We start from the raw sequence: 14,128 nt of genomic DNA, 5'->3' as shown, positions 1-14,128 counted from the left end.
GGGTGAATTCAGATAGTGGGACATCATATAAATGGGGACAGCTTAATCCTGAGATGTTTATTTCATGGTCTGACAAGAGAAAATAAAAACTAAGCCCTTGCAGAGAAACCACATGATAAAAATCACATCACTTCATTGGTGTGACATTATAGAGGGGGGCATAGCAAGCTTCAAACAGGAAGCTCATCCCACGAAACACACGGTAAGATCAGTGACATAGGTATTTTTCCTGTTTTGATGTTAAGGTTATAAAACTGTCATAAATAATGCACTGTGAATTTTGTAGTCAGTTTTTTTTTTTAAATTGTGATGTAAATCTACATACTATGTACTGGTGCATAAAAATACACAATATTGTCAATATTATGTTTGCATTTTGGAGTTCAGTCATTTTTTTACTGACCATACTGTAGCTAGCTAAAATAGGACAGCATTGAGTAGCAAAAGTGTGACAGTCTTATAGCCTTTTCCAATAGAGGAAAGAGACCCAGTTTACAAAAGGGACCACATGTATTTAGGTTAGGCAGGGCTCTGTTTCTTGTAGTACTATACTGTTCTTGTAGTTTTGCACTGTTAATTGACTGAATTCAGAAAAAGTTTCCTAAATCAGATGTTTCCTAATCACACAATTGAATAGAATTGTCATTGGGGTACAATTACGACTATAATAATGGTTTATTTATCCTGCTGTCGCAGTCTACCAAATGCGAACTGAAACTGTTACTCTATGGTGCTGACAGAACATTTTAATTTAGACGTTTCTGAAGTGATATTTGTCTGTAAAGGCTAGCATGGGGGACAATAAGTACCTAGCTAGCTAGCCACTACGAGGTTAGTTTTGAGAAAAGTCAGCTAACATCGTAAGCTACCTAGGTATAACTAACTAGCTAGCTACTAGCTCGTTCAATTTCTCTCACAATTATAAATACAACAAAATGCTAATAAAACAGCATATTATTGACCTAAAAGGTTATCTGTGATAGCCCAGTGTCTAGCTTATCAAGGGTCAGGGATACATAGAGCTACCGTGTGCTGTCCATCTATGGGAACAAATAAAATAGTATTTGTCACATGCACCGAATACAACAGATGCAGACCTTACAGTGAAATGCTTACTTACAAGCCCTTACATGCTGACCAGACCGGACACGTCGCGTGGGCGAGCATTGCAAAATACATTTAGAAATCCATGTTATTCAATTATTGCGCCAACGAGCGTCTGCGTTGCCAAGGGCTAAAATAGAAGTCATTCCTATTTCTGACGCAGATCACGCTGCAAGTCCTGCCTCTTCCATCTCCTCATTGGTTTATAGAAGCAGGTACCCACGTGCCATCTCCTCATTGGTTATACTCACGTGGGTGATTGAAAGAAAAAATGATTTGCTGGTTGTCGTGGTAATACTATGAAAGTGTAGATGCCAATCACCATTTAAGTTCAAAGATGAAAAGGCCTGGAAGGAGGAGAGACGACTAGAATCGATTGACCGTTTTATGTGTGGATTAATTGTCGGAGTAGAGGACCTTGTGCATTTCAGGTAAAATAACAACTCAATGTTTATATTCCAGGACAAATTAGCTAAATAGGACAAATTATCTAGCAAGTGCAAGCTAACTAGCCATACATGTTTAATGCTTTTCAACCTGTCCCCAAATTAATGTAATTGGTTCAGAGTTTGTTTTGATATTTTAACCTGGGTGTCGTGATTGCGTTTGGTGTAGGGGGACAAAATAAATGTATGCACGATAGCGCACAATGGCACATGCGCGCAGTCGGTTTGGGTTCCGTGTTAACCAACAATGTAGTTAAGAAAATCCCTAAAAGAAAGTAAGAAATAAGAATAACAAATCATTGAAGAGCAACAGTAAATAACAATAGCGGGGCTATATACAGGGGGTACCGGTACAGAGTCAATGTGCGGGGGGCACCGGTGTTGGAGGTAATTATGTACATGTAGGTAGAGTTATTAAAGTGACTATGCATAGATAATAACAGAGAGTAGCAGCAATGTGGGGGGTGGGGGGCAATGCAAGTAGTCTGGGTAGCTATTTGATTAGCTGTCCAGGAGTCTTATGGCTTGGGGTTAGAAGCCTCTTCGACCTAGACTTGGCGCTCCAATACCACTTGCCGTGTGGTAGCAGAGAGAACAGTCTATGACTAGGGAGGCTGGAGTCTGACAATTTTTAGGACCTTCCTCTGACACCACCTGGTATAGAGGTCCTGGATGGCAGGAAGCTTGACCCCGGTGATGTACTGGGACGTACGCACTACCCTCTGTAGTGCCTTGCGGTCGGAGGCCGAGTAGTTGCCATTCCAGGCAGTGATGCAACCCGTCAGGATGCTCTCAATGGTGCAGCTGTAAAACCTTTTGAGGATCTTAGGACCCATGCCAAATCTTTTCAGTCTCCTGAGGGGCAATCGGTTTTGTCGTGCCCTTTTCACGACTGTCTTGGTGTGCTTGGACCATGTTAGTTTGTTGGTGATGTGAACGCCAAGGAACTTGAAGCTCTCAACCTGCTCCACTACAGCCCCGTCGATGAGGGGGCGTGCTCGGTCCTCCTTTTCCTGTAGTCGACAATCATCTCCTTTGTCTTGATCATGTTGAGGGAGAGGTTGTTGTCCTTGCACCACACGGTCAGGTCTCTGACCTCATCCCTATAGGCTGTCTCATCGTTGTTGGTGATCAGGCCTACCACTGTTGTGTCATCAGCAAACATAATGATGGTGTTGGAGTCGTGCCTGGCTGTGCAGTCATGAGTGAACAGGGAGTACAGGAGGGGACTGAGCACGCACCCGAGGGGCCCGTGTTGAGGATCAGCGTGGCGGATGTACCTACAACTGCAATCATTGCTAAAATGACTGAACTAAAATAAAATTTACCTCAAAATGTAACCTGTAATTGTCATCTCATTATTTTCATACTGTACTTAAATTACAAGGGTTGGATTTGCACTAAATGTTTTTAGTCACCACTTCAAAGGCATGTACACAATCTGGTATATGGTTTACCTCAAATACATGATCTACTGGTATCATTTTAAATTAAGAACATATAGCTCAACATGTAAACAATGTGAGGTTAGCTATTATCTGCTTCAGATGAGATGCCCATAAGGCCAGTAGCATCATTGTACCGTTATCATATGGCAGCATTGGCCATGAATGCCATATAAGCTGCAAAAAAGATTCACATAGCTGATATACTGAGAGAGAGAGTGACAATAAAATAAAACAGATTGGAGATAGACAAAAAGGAAATGTTCATTTGAGAATACAACATTGACACTAGTTCATTTTGAATAACAATTAAACACTTAAGGTACAAATAACCTAACTCGTAAATAAAGATTAGACATTTTAGTCTAAACATAATCTGGGTGGTTCGAGTCCTGAATGCTGATTGGCTGACAGCAGACTGTATACAGACTGTATACCACAGGTATGTCAAAACGTTTATTTTTTACTGCTCTAATTACGTTGGTAAGCAGTTTATAATATAAATTGGGGGTTTGTGGTATATGGCCAATATACCACGGCTAAGGGCTGTATTCAGGCCCTCTGCATTGTGTCGTGCATAAGAACAGCCCTTAGCCGTGGTATACTGGCCATATACCACACCTCCTCGTGCCTTATTGCTTTAATAGATAATTGAGTAGTAACAAGTAGGCTATTATTACTAAAGTATAATTTCAGGCAAACAAAAAAACTCAACCTTGCTCCACTGATCCCTGGTCTATCTACTGGGTGAGCAGATATCTATTCCAGCCCAGCAATCGCACACTTGATTGCAATCACAAGACAATACAAAAAAATCAAGTGACCAAAGAGATACAAGGACAATTCAATGGTAAAATCTGTCAAATGTATTGCATATAATCTGTTCAATCCCGTGTTTACATTACCCATCCTAAATGGCCAACCTGGCTTAACCTAACTCCTCTTCAGATTCATCCATCACCAGCTGGGGCAGACCTGAAATGTAACACAGGGGAGAGGAGTGAAAACAAACCCCCACAGTGCAGCGTCTCAAACCAGGCCACCCAGACAGGCCGGCTACAACAACATGGCCTCTAATGGGCAACTTGTGCTTGGGTGAGGGGTCATTAGTAGCTGTCTACAGTTTAGTAGTCTTGATTGATATCCTTGTGCTACACTCCTGCTCATCCCATGCAGATTGCATTTGATTGTATATTTTTATTATTCAACAAATGGATTGTTGATAACATTTGTTTCCTGCGCAAACCGTACATTAATCTCTGTACACCCATATACACACACACACACACACTGTACCAGTCAAAAGTTGACACACCTACTCATTCAAAGGTCTTTCTTAAATGTTTTACTATTTTCTACATTGAAAATAACACAACTATGAAATAACTCACATGGAATCATGTATTCATCAAAAAAGTGTTAAACCAATCAAAATAAATGGTATATTTGAGATCCTTCAAAGTAGCCACCCCTTGCCTTGATGACAGCTTTGCACACTTGGTATTCTCTACCAGCTTCATGAGGTAGTCACCTGGAATGCATTTCAATTAACAAGTGTGCCTTAACAGTTAATGTGTGGAATTTCTTTCCTTTTTCATGCATTTGAGCCAATCAGTTGTGTTGTGACAAGGTAGGGGTGGTAATACAGAAGATTGCAATGTTTGGTAAAAGACCAAGTCCATATTATGACAAGAACAGCTCAAATAAGCAAAGAAACACCAGTCCATCATTACTTTAAGACATGAAGGTCAGTCAATACAGAACATTTCAAGAATTTTGAAAGTTTTCAAGTGCAGTCGCAAAAACCATCAAGTGCTACGATGAAAGTGGCTCTCAGGAGGACTGCCTATAGGAAAGGAAGACCCAGAGTTCTCTGCCGCAGAGGATACATTCATTAGTTACCAGCCTCAGAAATTGCAGCCCAAATAAATGCTTCACAGAGTTCAAGTAACAGACATCTCAACATCAACTGTTCAGAGGAGACTGCTAGAATCAGGCCTTCATATTCGAATTGCTGCAAATAAATCACTACTGAAGGATACCAATAAGAAGAAGAGACTTGCTTGGGCCAAGAAACACGAGCAAGTGACATTAGATCGGTGGAAATCTGTCCTTTGGTCTGATGAGTACAAATGTTAGATTTCTGGTTCCAACAGCTGTGTCTTTATGAGACGCAGAGTAGGCGAATGGATAATCTCTGCATGTGTGGTTCCCACCTTGATGCATGGAGGAGGTGTGATGGTGCTTTGCTGGTGACAATGTCAGTGATTCATTTAGAATTCAAGGCACACTTAAGCAGCATGGCTACCGCAGCATTCTGCAGCAATACGCCATCCCATGTGGTTTGCGCTTAGTGGGACTATCATTTGTTTTTCAACAGGACAATGACCCAACACACCTCCACGCTGTGTAAGGGCTATTTGACCAAGACGGAGAGTGATGGAGTGGTGCATCAGATGACCTGGCCTCCACAATCACCCAACCTCAACCCAATTGAGTTGGTTTGGGATAAGTTGGAGAGCAGAGTGAAGGAAAAACAGCCAACAAGTGCTCAGCATGTGGGAACTTCAAGACTGTTGGAAAAGCATTCCAGTTTAAGCTGGTTGAGAGAATGCAGAGTGTGCAAAGCTGTCATCAGGGCAAAGGGTGGCTATTTGAAGAATTTGTTTATCACTTTTTGGGTTACCACATGATTCCATGTGTTATTTCATACAAATGTAGAAAAAAGTAAAATAAAGAAACCCTGGAATGAGTAGTTGTGTCCAAACTGGGGTCACTTAGCTTTTCTTTCAAAAACAAAGACATTTCTATTTTTTTGTCCATTAAAATAACATGAAATTGATCAGAAATACAGTGTAGACAGTCATTTACAACATTGACAATTGTAGCTGGAAGCGGCAGATTTTTTATGGAATATCTACATAGGCGTAGAGGCCCATTATCAGCAACCATCACTCCTGTGTTCCAGTGGCACATTGTGTTAGCTAATCCAAGTTTATAATTTACAAAATGCTAACTGATCATTAGAAAACCCCTTTTCAATTATGTTAGCACAGCTGAAAACTGTTCTGATTAAAGCAGCAATAAAACTGGCCTTCTTTAGACTAGTTGAGTATCTGGAGCATCAGCATTTTCGGGTTCGATTATAGGCTCAAAATGGCCAGAAACAAAGCACTTTCTTCTGAAACTCATCATCAGAAAGGTGTTATGTGCTTTGATAAACTATCCCCTTTACAGCAGTGAAATAACAGCTTCTAAAAACAAAGCCCAGTGAGTTTGACAGTATATGAAGGGATTCCCAAATTAAATTATCTTCACCCTGTCACTTCATTGAACTGATGAGACAGCAAAGTTTTACTCTACTGTAGCTCTGAGCCCTCGATGTGAATTCAGCTGATGTGGACTGGAGCATCTCTCCAGTGATAATACATGAATAAATATTGCGCCATTGCAGCTTCGATAAACGCTACCTGTTCTGCAATAGGGTTGGAGGAAAGTCTACAATAGATCAAAACAAACTTAGAACAGTGGTTTCTGAAGAGCTGTAAGTAGTTAACTGCATAGGTCTAATTTAACTAGGCAAGTCAGTTAAGAACAAATTCTTATTTACCATGATGGCCTATTCAGGCCAAACCCGGACATCGCTGGGCCAGTTGTGTGCCGCCCTATGGGACTCCCAATCACAGCCGAATGTGATACAGCTTGAATTCGAACAAGGTACTATTGTGACGCCTCTTGCACTGAGATGCATAGCCTTAGTTCTGGGGCACAGCAGTCTAAGTAAAAAATAAGCTGTAAATCAAAGATGACAGGTGCCCGTCAGAGCAATAAACTTTGAGGGTGAACAGAGTTGCACACAACATTCCTCCCCACAACCAATAAACATTCACTGATCATGCACCCAAAATGCAAAACAGAGACGCTAGAAACAATGACACTGAAATTAAATTGCATCAGGATAATGTGCCAGATAGGTGAAACTCTACTCAAGAACCGTGAATCTATAAATATGTACTGTAAAACAGTAACTGTTTCATCATCGTCCTCATACCCCTACTATTGTCTTGTCACATTCATTCAATGATGTGCTCTTATATTGGAAAAACAGCAGTTTAGGGGCGTTCTTTCACAATATGCCGTTTTAGGAATGACTAATTAGGGTAAGTTGTAAGGCAGCTGCCATTGGAACCTTACAGGAAGCTTGAACAAGCCTGCCTAACTGGACCAAGTACAGACGGGACTTCACAAACTTCAGGCAAGGATAGTTACGCTCTTTGTACCTCGTTCACATTTCCAGAAACATAAAAAAGGCTGATATTTTGATATCATAAACACATTCACAAAGAATTCAATGGATGGTGCAAACTCAACATGCAATATCTCCCACACCAGTTCATCCCAATGCTGTCTGATGTCTCTGTTCATTGGACTCATTCAAAATCCATCTAAGTTCTAGTCTTTGTCATTTCCAGCTAAGAAATGAAGACCTTAACATAAAGGTGCAGGCAAATGGATTCCAGCTGGGGAAGAAAAAGGCTGATTTTGGAGTGACAGAAGTGAAGTCTACAGGGTGATAGGGAGCGGGTGGGATCTGAGACCCTCCTCTAGCCACTCAACAGTAGAGGGGATGCAGCGTTGCGTGGTACAGGTGTGGAATAGTCGGAGGCACAGCAAGTAGAGCAGGATGGATAGGAGGACAACCAGGAAGCAGGCCAAGAACAAGTAGTGGTTGTTGACAAAGGAGAACCTGTGACGCCAGTGGGAGTAGACTCCTTTCAGGCTCTCCTGCTGAATATCCCTTGGAGAGGAAGGTAAAAGTGTGAGTGAAGGACATTAACTATTTTTAAACGTCTCCATAACCTAATCAGCTAAAATATTGGCTATCACAACGTACAAGCATAATAAAGTGTGACAGAGCAAGAGTTCTCTTACCTCAAAGGCAAAAAACGGGTTCTGTAAAGGATGGCTCCAAGAGTCCATTGTACCTCTTTATCATAGACCAAAAGGGCAGTCCTCAGGTTTTTGTAGTCCGTAGGGAAGGAGAAGCCTGTGTGGAATACCTCATATATCCAGGCTGATTTAAAACACTGGTACCTGCACACAATACATACATTTTAACATGAACTCTACTTGACAACCATTTACCATTACTGGACTCAAGTCTTACTAAAATAGACAGAGCCAGTGGTGGGACTTACTTGAGCCTGTGAACATCAGCGTGAGAGGCATACAAGCCTGAGTCAAATCGCTCTGTCAGAGTTCTCCACTGGGTGGCGCAGTAACTCTGCAGATGAAGCGCAAAGTAATTGGTAAACACAGCCACACTAACTGCAATTATCTGATCTTTGGTGAAATATATGCATTTTACATGCAGTTAGAGGACTGCCATCTACATTGAGGAGATGCTGCTTTGCTGTGGTATGGGCACACCTTGGCACCCCACCTCATCCTGCAGGTCTGAGGGTAGACATGGGTCCAGGAGGGGGGACTCTCCTGTCTCACCTACATGCTGACCCAGGAGCCTGGACAAACCAACTCAAATGAGCTCTCCATAAAGACAAGCAACAGCAGCACTGAACAAGGTCAAACTAGTACACTCTTTATCAGTCTCATAATAAGCAAGTTTTGAAGGTTCTTACTTGTTTTTAGTGAGAGTGTTCATGACAATGCTCTCCTCGTATCTTTGTCGAGCAGCATTTCCTCCAAAGCCCAGGAAGGTGGACACATAGACCCGGTAGACATGCTCTGTCCGGTGGGCATCGCAACCCAGGTTGAACTCTGCAAGCAAATTTTTGGCCACTTCCTCCTACAAAATATAATAACATTCAATATCAGACAGGAAATGGTTCTCTATTATCTAAGACTGAGTCTACACTAATATCAAACATTGAATAATTCTACATATATACAGTGCATTCGAAAACTATTCAGACCCCTTGACTTTTCCACATTTTGTTCCGTTACAGCCTTATTCTAAAATGGATCAAGTAAAATGTTGTCCTCATCAATCTACACACAATCCTCCCTAAATGACAAAGCAAAAACATGTCAATTTTAGCAAATTTATACAAAAAGAAAATAAGGTATTTTTGTTTTTTATAAAGTATTCAGACCCTTTGCTATGAGACTTGAAACTTAGCTCAGGTGCATCCTGTTTCCATTGATCACCCTTGATTATTCTACAACTTGGAGTCCACCTCTGGTAAACTCAATTGATTGGACATGATTTGGAAAGGCACACACACTTGTCCCACAGTTGACGGTGCATATCAGAGCAAAACCAATCCATGAGGTTGAAAGAATTGTCCATAGAGCTCCGAGACAGGATTGTAACGAGGCACAGGTCTGAGTAAGGGTCACAAAACATTTCTACAGCATTGAAGGTCCCCGAGAAGACAGTGACCTCCACTATTCTTAAAATGGAAGTTGAGAAGCACCAAGACGCTTCCTAGAGCTGGCAGCCCAGGCCAAACTGAGCAATCAGTAACCAATGGTTACTCTGACAGAGCTCCAGAGTTCCTCTGTGGAGATGGGAGAAACTTCCAGAAGGACAACCATCTCTGCAGCACTCCACCAATCAGGCCTTTATGGTAGTGGACAGAATTAATCAACTATTCAGTAAAAAGGCAGATGACAACCCACTTGGAGTTTGCCAAAAGGCACCTAAAGGACTCTCAAACCATGAGAAACAAGATTCTCTGGTCTGATGAAACCAAATTGAACTTTGTTTTTTGCCAAGCATCATGTCTGGAGGAAACCTGGCACCATCCCCTACGGTGAAGAAAGGTGGTGGCAGCAGCATTATGCTTGGGGATATTTTCAGCGGCAGGGACTGGGAGCTTAGTCAGGATCAAGTGAATGATGAACAGAGTAAAGTACAAAGAGATCCTGGATAAAAACCTGTTCCAGATCACTCAGGACCTCAGACTGGGATGAAGGTTCACCTTCCAACAGGACAACAATCCTAAGCACACAGCCAAGACAATGCAGGAGTGGCTTCAGGACAAGTCTCTGACTGTCCTTGAATGGCCTAGCGAGAGCCAGGACTTGAAGCCGATCGAACATCTCTGGAGAGACCTGAAAATAGCTGTGCAGCAACGCTCCCCATCCAACCTGACTGAGCTTGAGATAATCTGCAGAAAAGAATGGGAGAAACTCCCCAAATACAGGTGTGCAAAGCCTGTAGCGTCATACCCATGAAGACTCGAGGCTGTAGTCGCTCCTAAATGTGCTTCAACGAAGTACTGAGTAAAGTGTCTGAATTACTTAAGTAAATGTGGTATCAGTTTATTTAAAACATTTGCTAAAATGTCTAAACCTGTTTTTGCTTTGTCATTATGGGGTATTGTGTGTAGATTGATGAGGGAAAAAAACAATTTAATCCATTTTAGAATAAGACTAACATAAAATGTGGGAAAATTTAAGGGGTCTGAACACTTTCAGAATGCACTTTAAAAACCATTTACTTAAAGAAACTTGGACCAAGACAGTTCCGCATATAGCAAAAGCTCCAGGTGAATTACGTTCAGTGGAAAGCAAAAACAATGAGAAGAGAAGGTAAGCATGCAAATTGTCAGAGTAAATTAAAAACTATAGACATAAACCGGTCATAGATGCTTTGCATGCTGGCTCTCATGCATCATCTTTGATCTTCATTCCAGTTTCAAAGTAACACATTGTGGCTAGTATTCTAATGCTAAAGCACAAATCCGGTTATGAAGCCATGCAGCAGGCTTATCTTTACAGCAGACCTCCAATAGTCCACTCGGAATGGAGAGGACTTCATCTCCAGAGGACAAACATGATGTTTACAGATTTAACCAGGGAATGAGTGGTGGGGCTGAAGAGAAAATGGGTGAGTGACAAAACCCAAAAAAGAGAGCACAAAAAAGCTAAATTGTTGTTTATAATAACCTGTTGTGGAGAAGCAAAGCTTACAGTTTTGGGCACTTCGTACGCTATCTGTGTGGAGACGCCACCCATGTCCAGAACACCGGCGGTCTGTGTCCTCACCAGCGCCTCCTGCTGGTCACCTCCTGGGACCTGCACCTCTACTACTGCATCCCTCTCTATAGGAAGGATAGAAGAGCAGAAGGTCCCATTGAAGAAGGGAAAGGGAGACAGAGGAGTGTCAGAGGTAAGTAAAACAAGGGAAAGAGGAAATTACAGTCTTCAACGTGAATATATGCAGGTCTCTTAAGGAAAGTTCTTTAGATACTTACCACTATCCACATGATTAAACTTTCCAAGGACAAAGTTGATTCCAATCCATGCATACACACCTGTCCAAACACAAAAAAGGACAATTCACACAGGGCTCTAAGCTGACTTTTAAAAAATATACCATATTTACAAGGAGCATGTGTACCCCTCAGTTGAAAAATGTAGGTGTACACAAAGAAATGTAGGGGCACAATGAAAAATATTTGAGCTAAAAGCTAGAATTCTTATATTTTTCTAGACGCACTGGTGCTCCTAAATTGCAATTCTAGGTCACACAGCAAAATATTTAGCCGCATATGAGAGTAAAATGGTCACACTGTAGAGCTCGGTCACATATTCCAGAATTTTTACTGTTATGTTACAAATTTTCAACACTGAGCATGATGATATTCTCCATCAGAATGGTCAGTGTTTAGCTTGCCAGCTTCTATAAAACAGGTTAGCTCACCTTCCTGCTTGCCAGAAATGACCTCCACATGGGAATCAGAGAAGAAGAAGTTGAAACGGACAGGGACGTCAGTCCTTAGATCCTCAAGAAGTGCCTCCTGTTGACTGAAAAAAGTATACAAGCCAATTTCAGCATGGTCATAGTGGTGTAAAAAAAACAACTTTACAACTTCCATCTCAAGATGAGAAATACTCTCAGGTGTGGTGGGTAACTGTACCCGTCAGGCAGCACCCTCATTCCAGCTGTGCAAAATATGTACAGAGGGGTCTCCTGGTGCTTGTGTTTAGGAATGTGCCGGGCAGCAAAGCTCAGCAGGGGGGTGGATGTAATCACTGGCCTTCTCTGGTGTTTTTGCTAGAGCCGAGATACCTTAAAAAAAACACCAGAAAGTCATGACCATGGCTCAGTCTTTCTTGGATGGAATGGATGAGTTCTTTAAACTATTTTTAAAAACATGTTTTTTTTTTATTGAATTTAACTAGGCAAGTCAGTTAAGAACAAATTCTTATTTACAATGACAGCCCACCCGGCCAAACCCCGATGACACTGGGCTAATTGTGCGCCGCCCTATAGGACTCCCAATCATGTCCAAATGCGATTCAGCCTGGATTCAAAACAGGGACTGAAGTGTCGCCTTTTGCACTGAGATGCACTGCCTTAGACCGCTGCTCCACTCAGGAGCCCAATGTCAACTAGAAGCCAATGTCTTCTACATTATGAAAGAACAGTGAGAATGTGTGCATGTGGCTATTCCCAGCAGCACACCAGTCATCAGCAACCAGGTATGCCTCACCTGGTATGATCTTCATGACCACTGGCTTCCTGTGCTGATCTCTCATCTGTCGGATGTCAAGCAGGTCATGGGGATTACCATTGTGCCTGGGCCAACAGTACACAAACACCCTGGAGCCACTGCTGCCGCAGTCCACCACCAGACCATAGTTAAGGTTGTGATTGCTAGTGTCTGTGGCCTCCACATCTGTGACCCTCGCCAAGTGTCTTAGTGAAAAGTTGAACATTTTAGGCCAAATTCAGGCAAAAATGTACTTTAAGTTTTTACAGGAATACATTAAGATAAATAAAAGGCATACACTGCATGTGTCCTCTACAAACAACTGGGGGACAAATGTATATCTTCTAATGTGATACAAGTGTCTCACCTATGGAAATAGTTGTCCTTTCTGTTCCAGCTGTCCTGGCCCTTTCCTTTTACCAGCAACAGGTAAATCAGTCCTAGCAGTCCCACCAGCAGACCAAAGAAGAACAGCTGCCTGAATGAAGGTAGTGGGACACTGGGTAGAACCAGGGATGACAGGCTGAAGTGTCAGGAGGCTGGGAGGCATGATAAGTTGATCCTGTAAGAAGAGAAACCTCAGTATGGTTAAATACACTGACTAGTCTATATAATAGTGATATAGTAATTAAAATGTTGAGCAAGATGTGAGTTGCTAAACTTTGCCAAAACATGTATTGGTCTTCTAATCAGTCGGCAGAGCCTACCTTTCCATGACGTGAACTGTCTTACTAGTTCACTGGATGGAAATCCAATAGCCCACTGAAGACCGGAAGTGTTGGCTTCGGATCCTCACCAACATTGTCCCACCTGCACATGGTCTTGGTAAAAGAAAATAAACACTTGAGCTACAAAATATGTGGTCATTATTACTGAAACCAACCAATACAACATGGTGACATTTGGCCACCAGCGCATGTACCACTTTTGCCACGTAGCTATCAACGTTAGCGTTTTGCATAGGATGTAACCGGGCTGTTTGTTTTGTTGCTAGCGAAAAACAACACCAAATTAGTCTAGGCAAGTAACGTTAACGTTACAGTACGCAATTGTACCGACCTACGGTGCATCTAAAACCATTGAGTTTCGAACGACTTCGTTACATAAAACATTACCTACGGACTATCATTACTAATACCAATTTAGCTAGTAGGAGGAATTGCTGAAAGCACAGTAGCTAGGCTAGATAGCTAACGTTACCTATCCAATACGCAGGTCAGGCAGATGTGAGTGACGTCAATTTTTCACTGGTGAGGCCGCTTGCAGTAAGTAGCCAGTCAGTCAGTATGTCATTCTTCAAGCACGTGTGCTTTTCTCCATGCATATTTGGGGTTTGAGTAAATTATTTTCTTGTTCATTTCAATGTCTCAAAAGGCTAATTGGTTCCTGAGTATTCTGATAGCTTTCACGGGTCCAAGGCAAGGCAACTGTGATAGTACAACTCCCAAATTGCCACAATTGAAGAAACATTTGCAAGTTCATTGGAAACAGAAACAACACTGAACAGTGTGGGATATGACTGCAATACATTTAATACATATTTGGTATATAAACTGATATTGTTATCATAACACCCAACCCATTAGTGGATCTGAAAGTGGCTTTATATCATCTATAAATGCACTTGTCAAATTTATTCTGCCGAGTGTCCGCGGGTTTTCGCTCCTCC

At 41.9% G+C, this 14,128-nt stretch overlaps 1 pseudogene; it reads right to left on the bottom strand.

The window, feature by feature from the left end:
* Positions 1 to 2,939: 2,939 nt before the first annotated feature.
* On the bottom strand, positions 2,940 to 13,174 carry LOC129825902 (ectonucleoside triphosphate diphosphohydrolase 4-like; annotated as a pseudogene).
* Positions 13,175 to 14,128: the final 954 nt, after the last annotated feature.

This window comes from Salvelinus fontinalis, chromosome 28 (assembly GCF_029448725.1).
Source record: "Salvelinus fontinalis isolate EN_2023a chromosome 28, ASM2944872v1, whole genome shotgun sequence".
Taxonomy (NCBI): domain Eukaryota; kingdom Metazoa; phylum Chordata; class Actinopteri; order Salmoniformes; family Salmonidae; genus Salvelinus; species Salvelinus fontinalis.
This window is presented reverse-complemented; position numbering and strand designations above follow the sequence as displayed.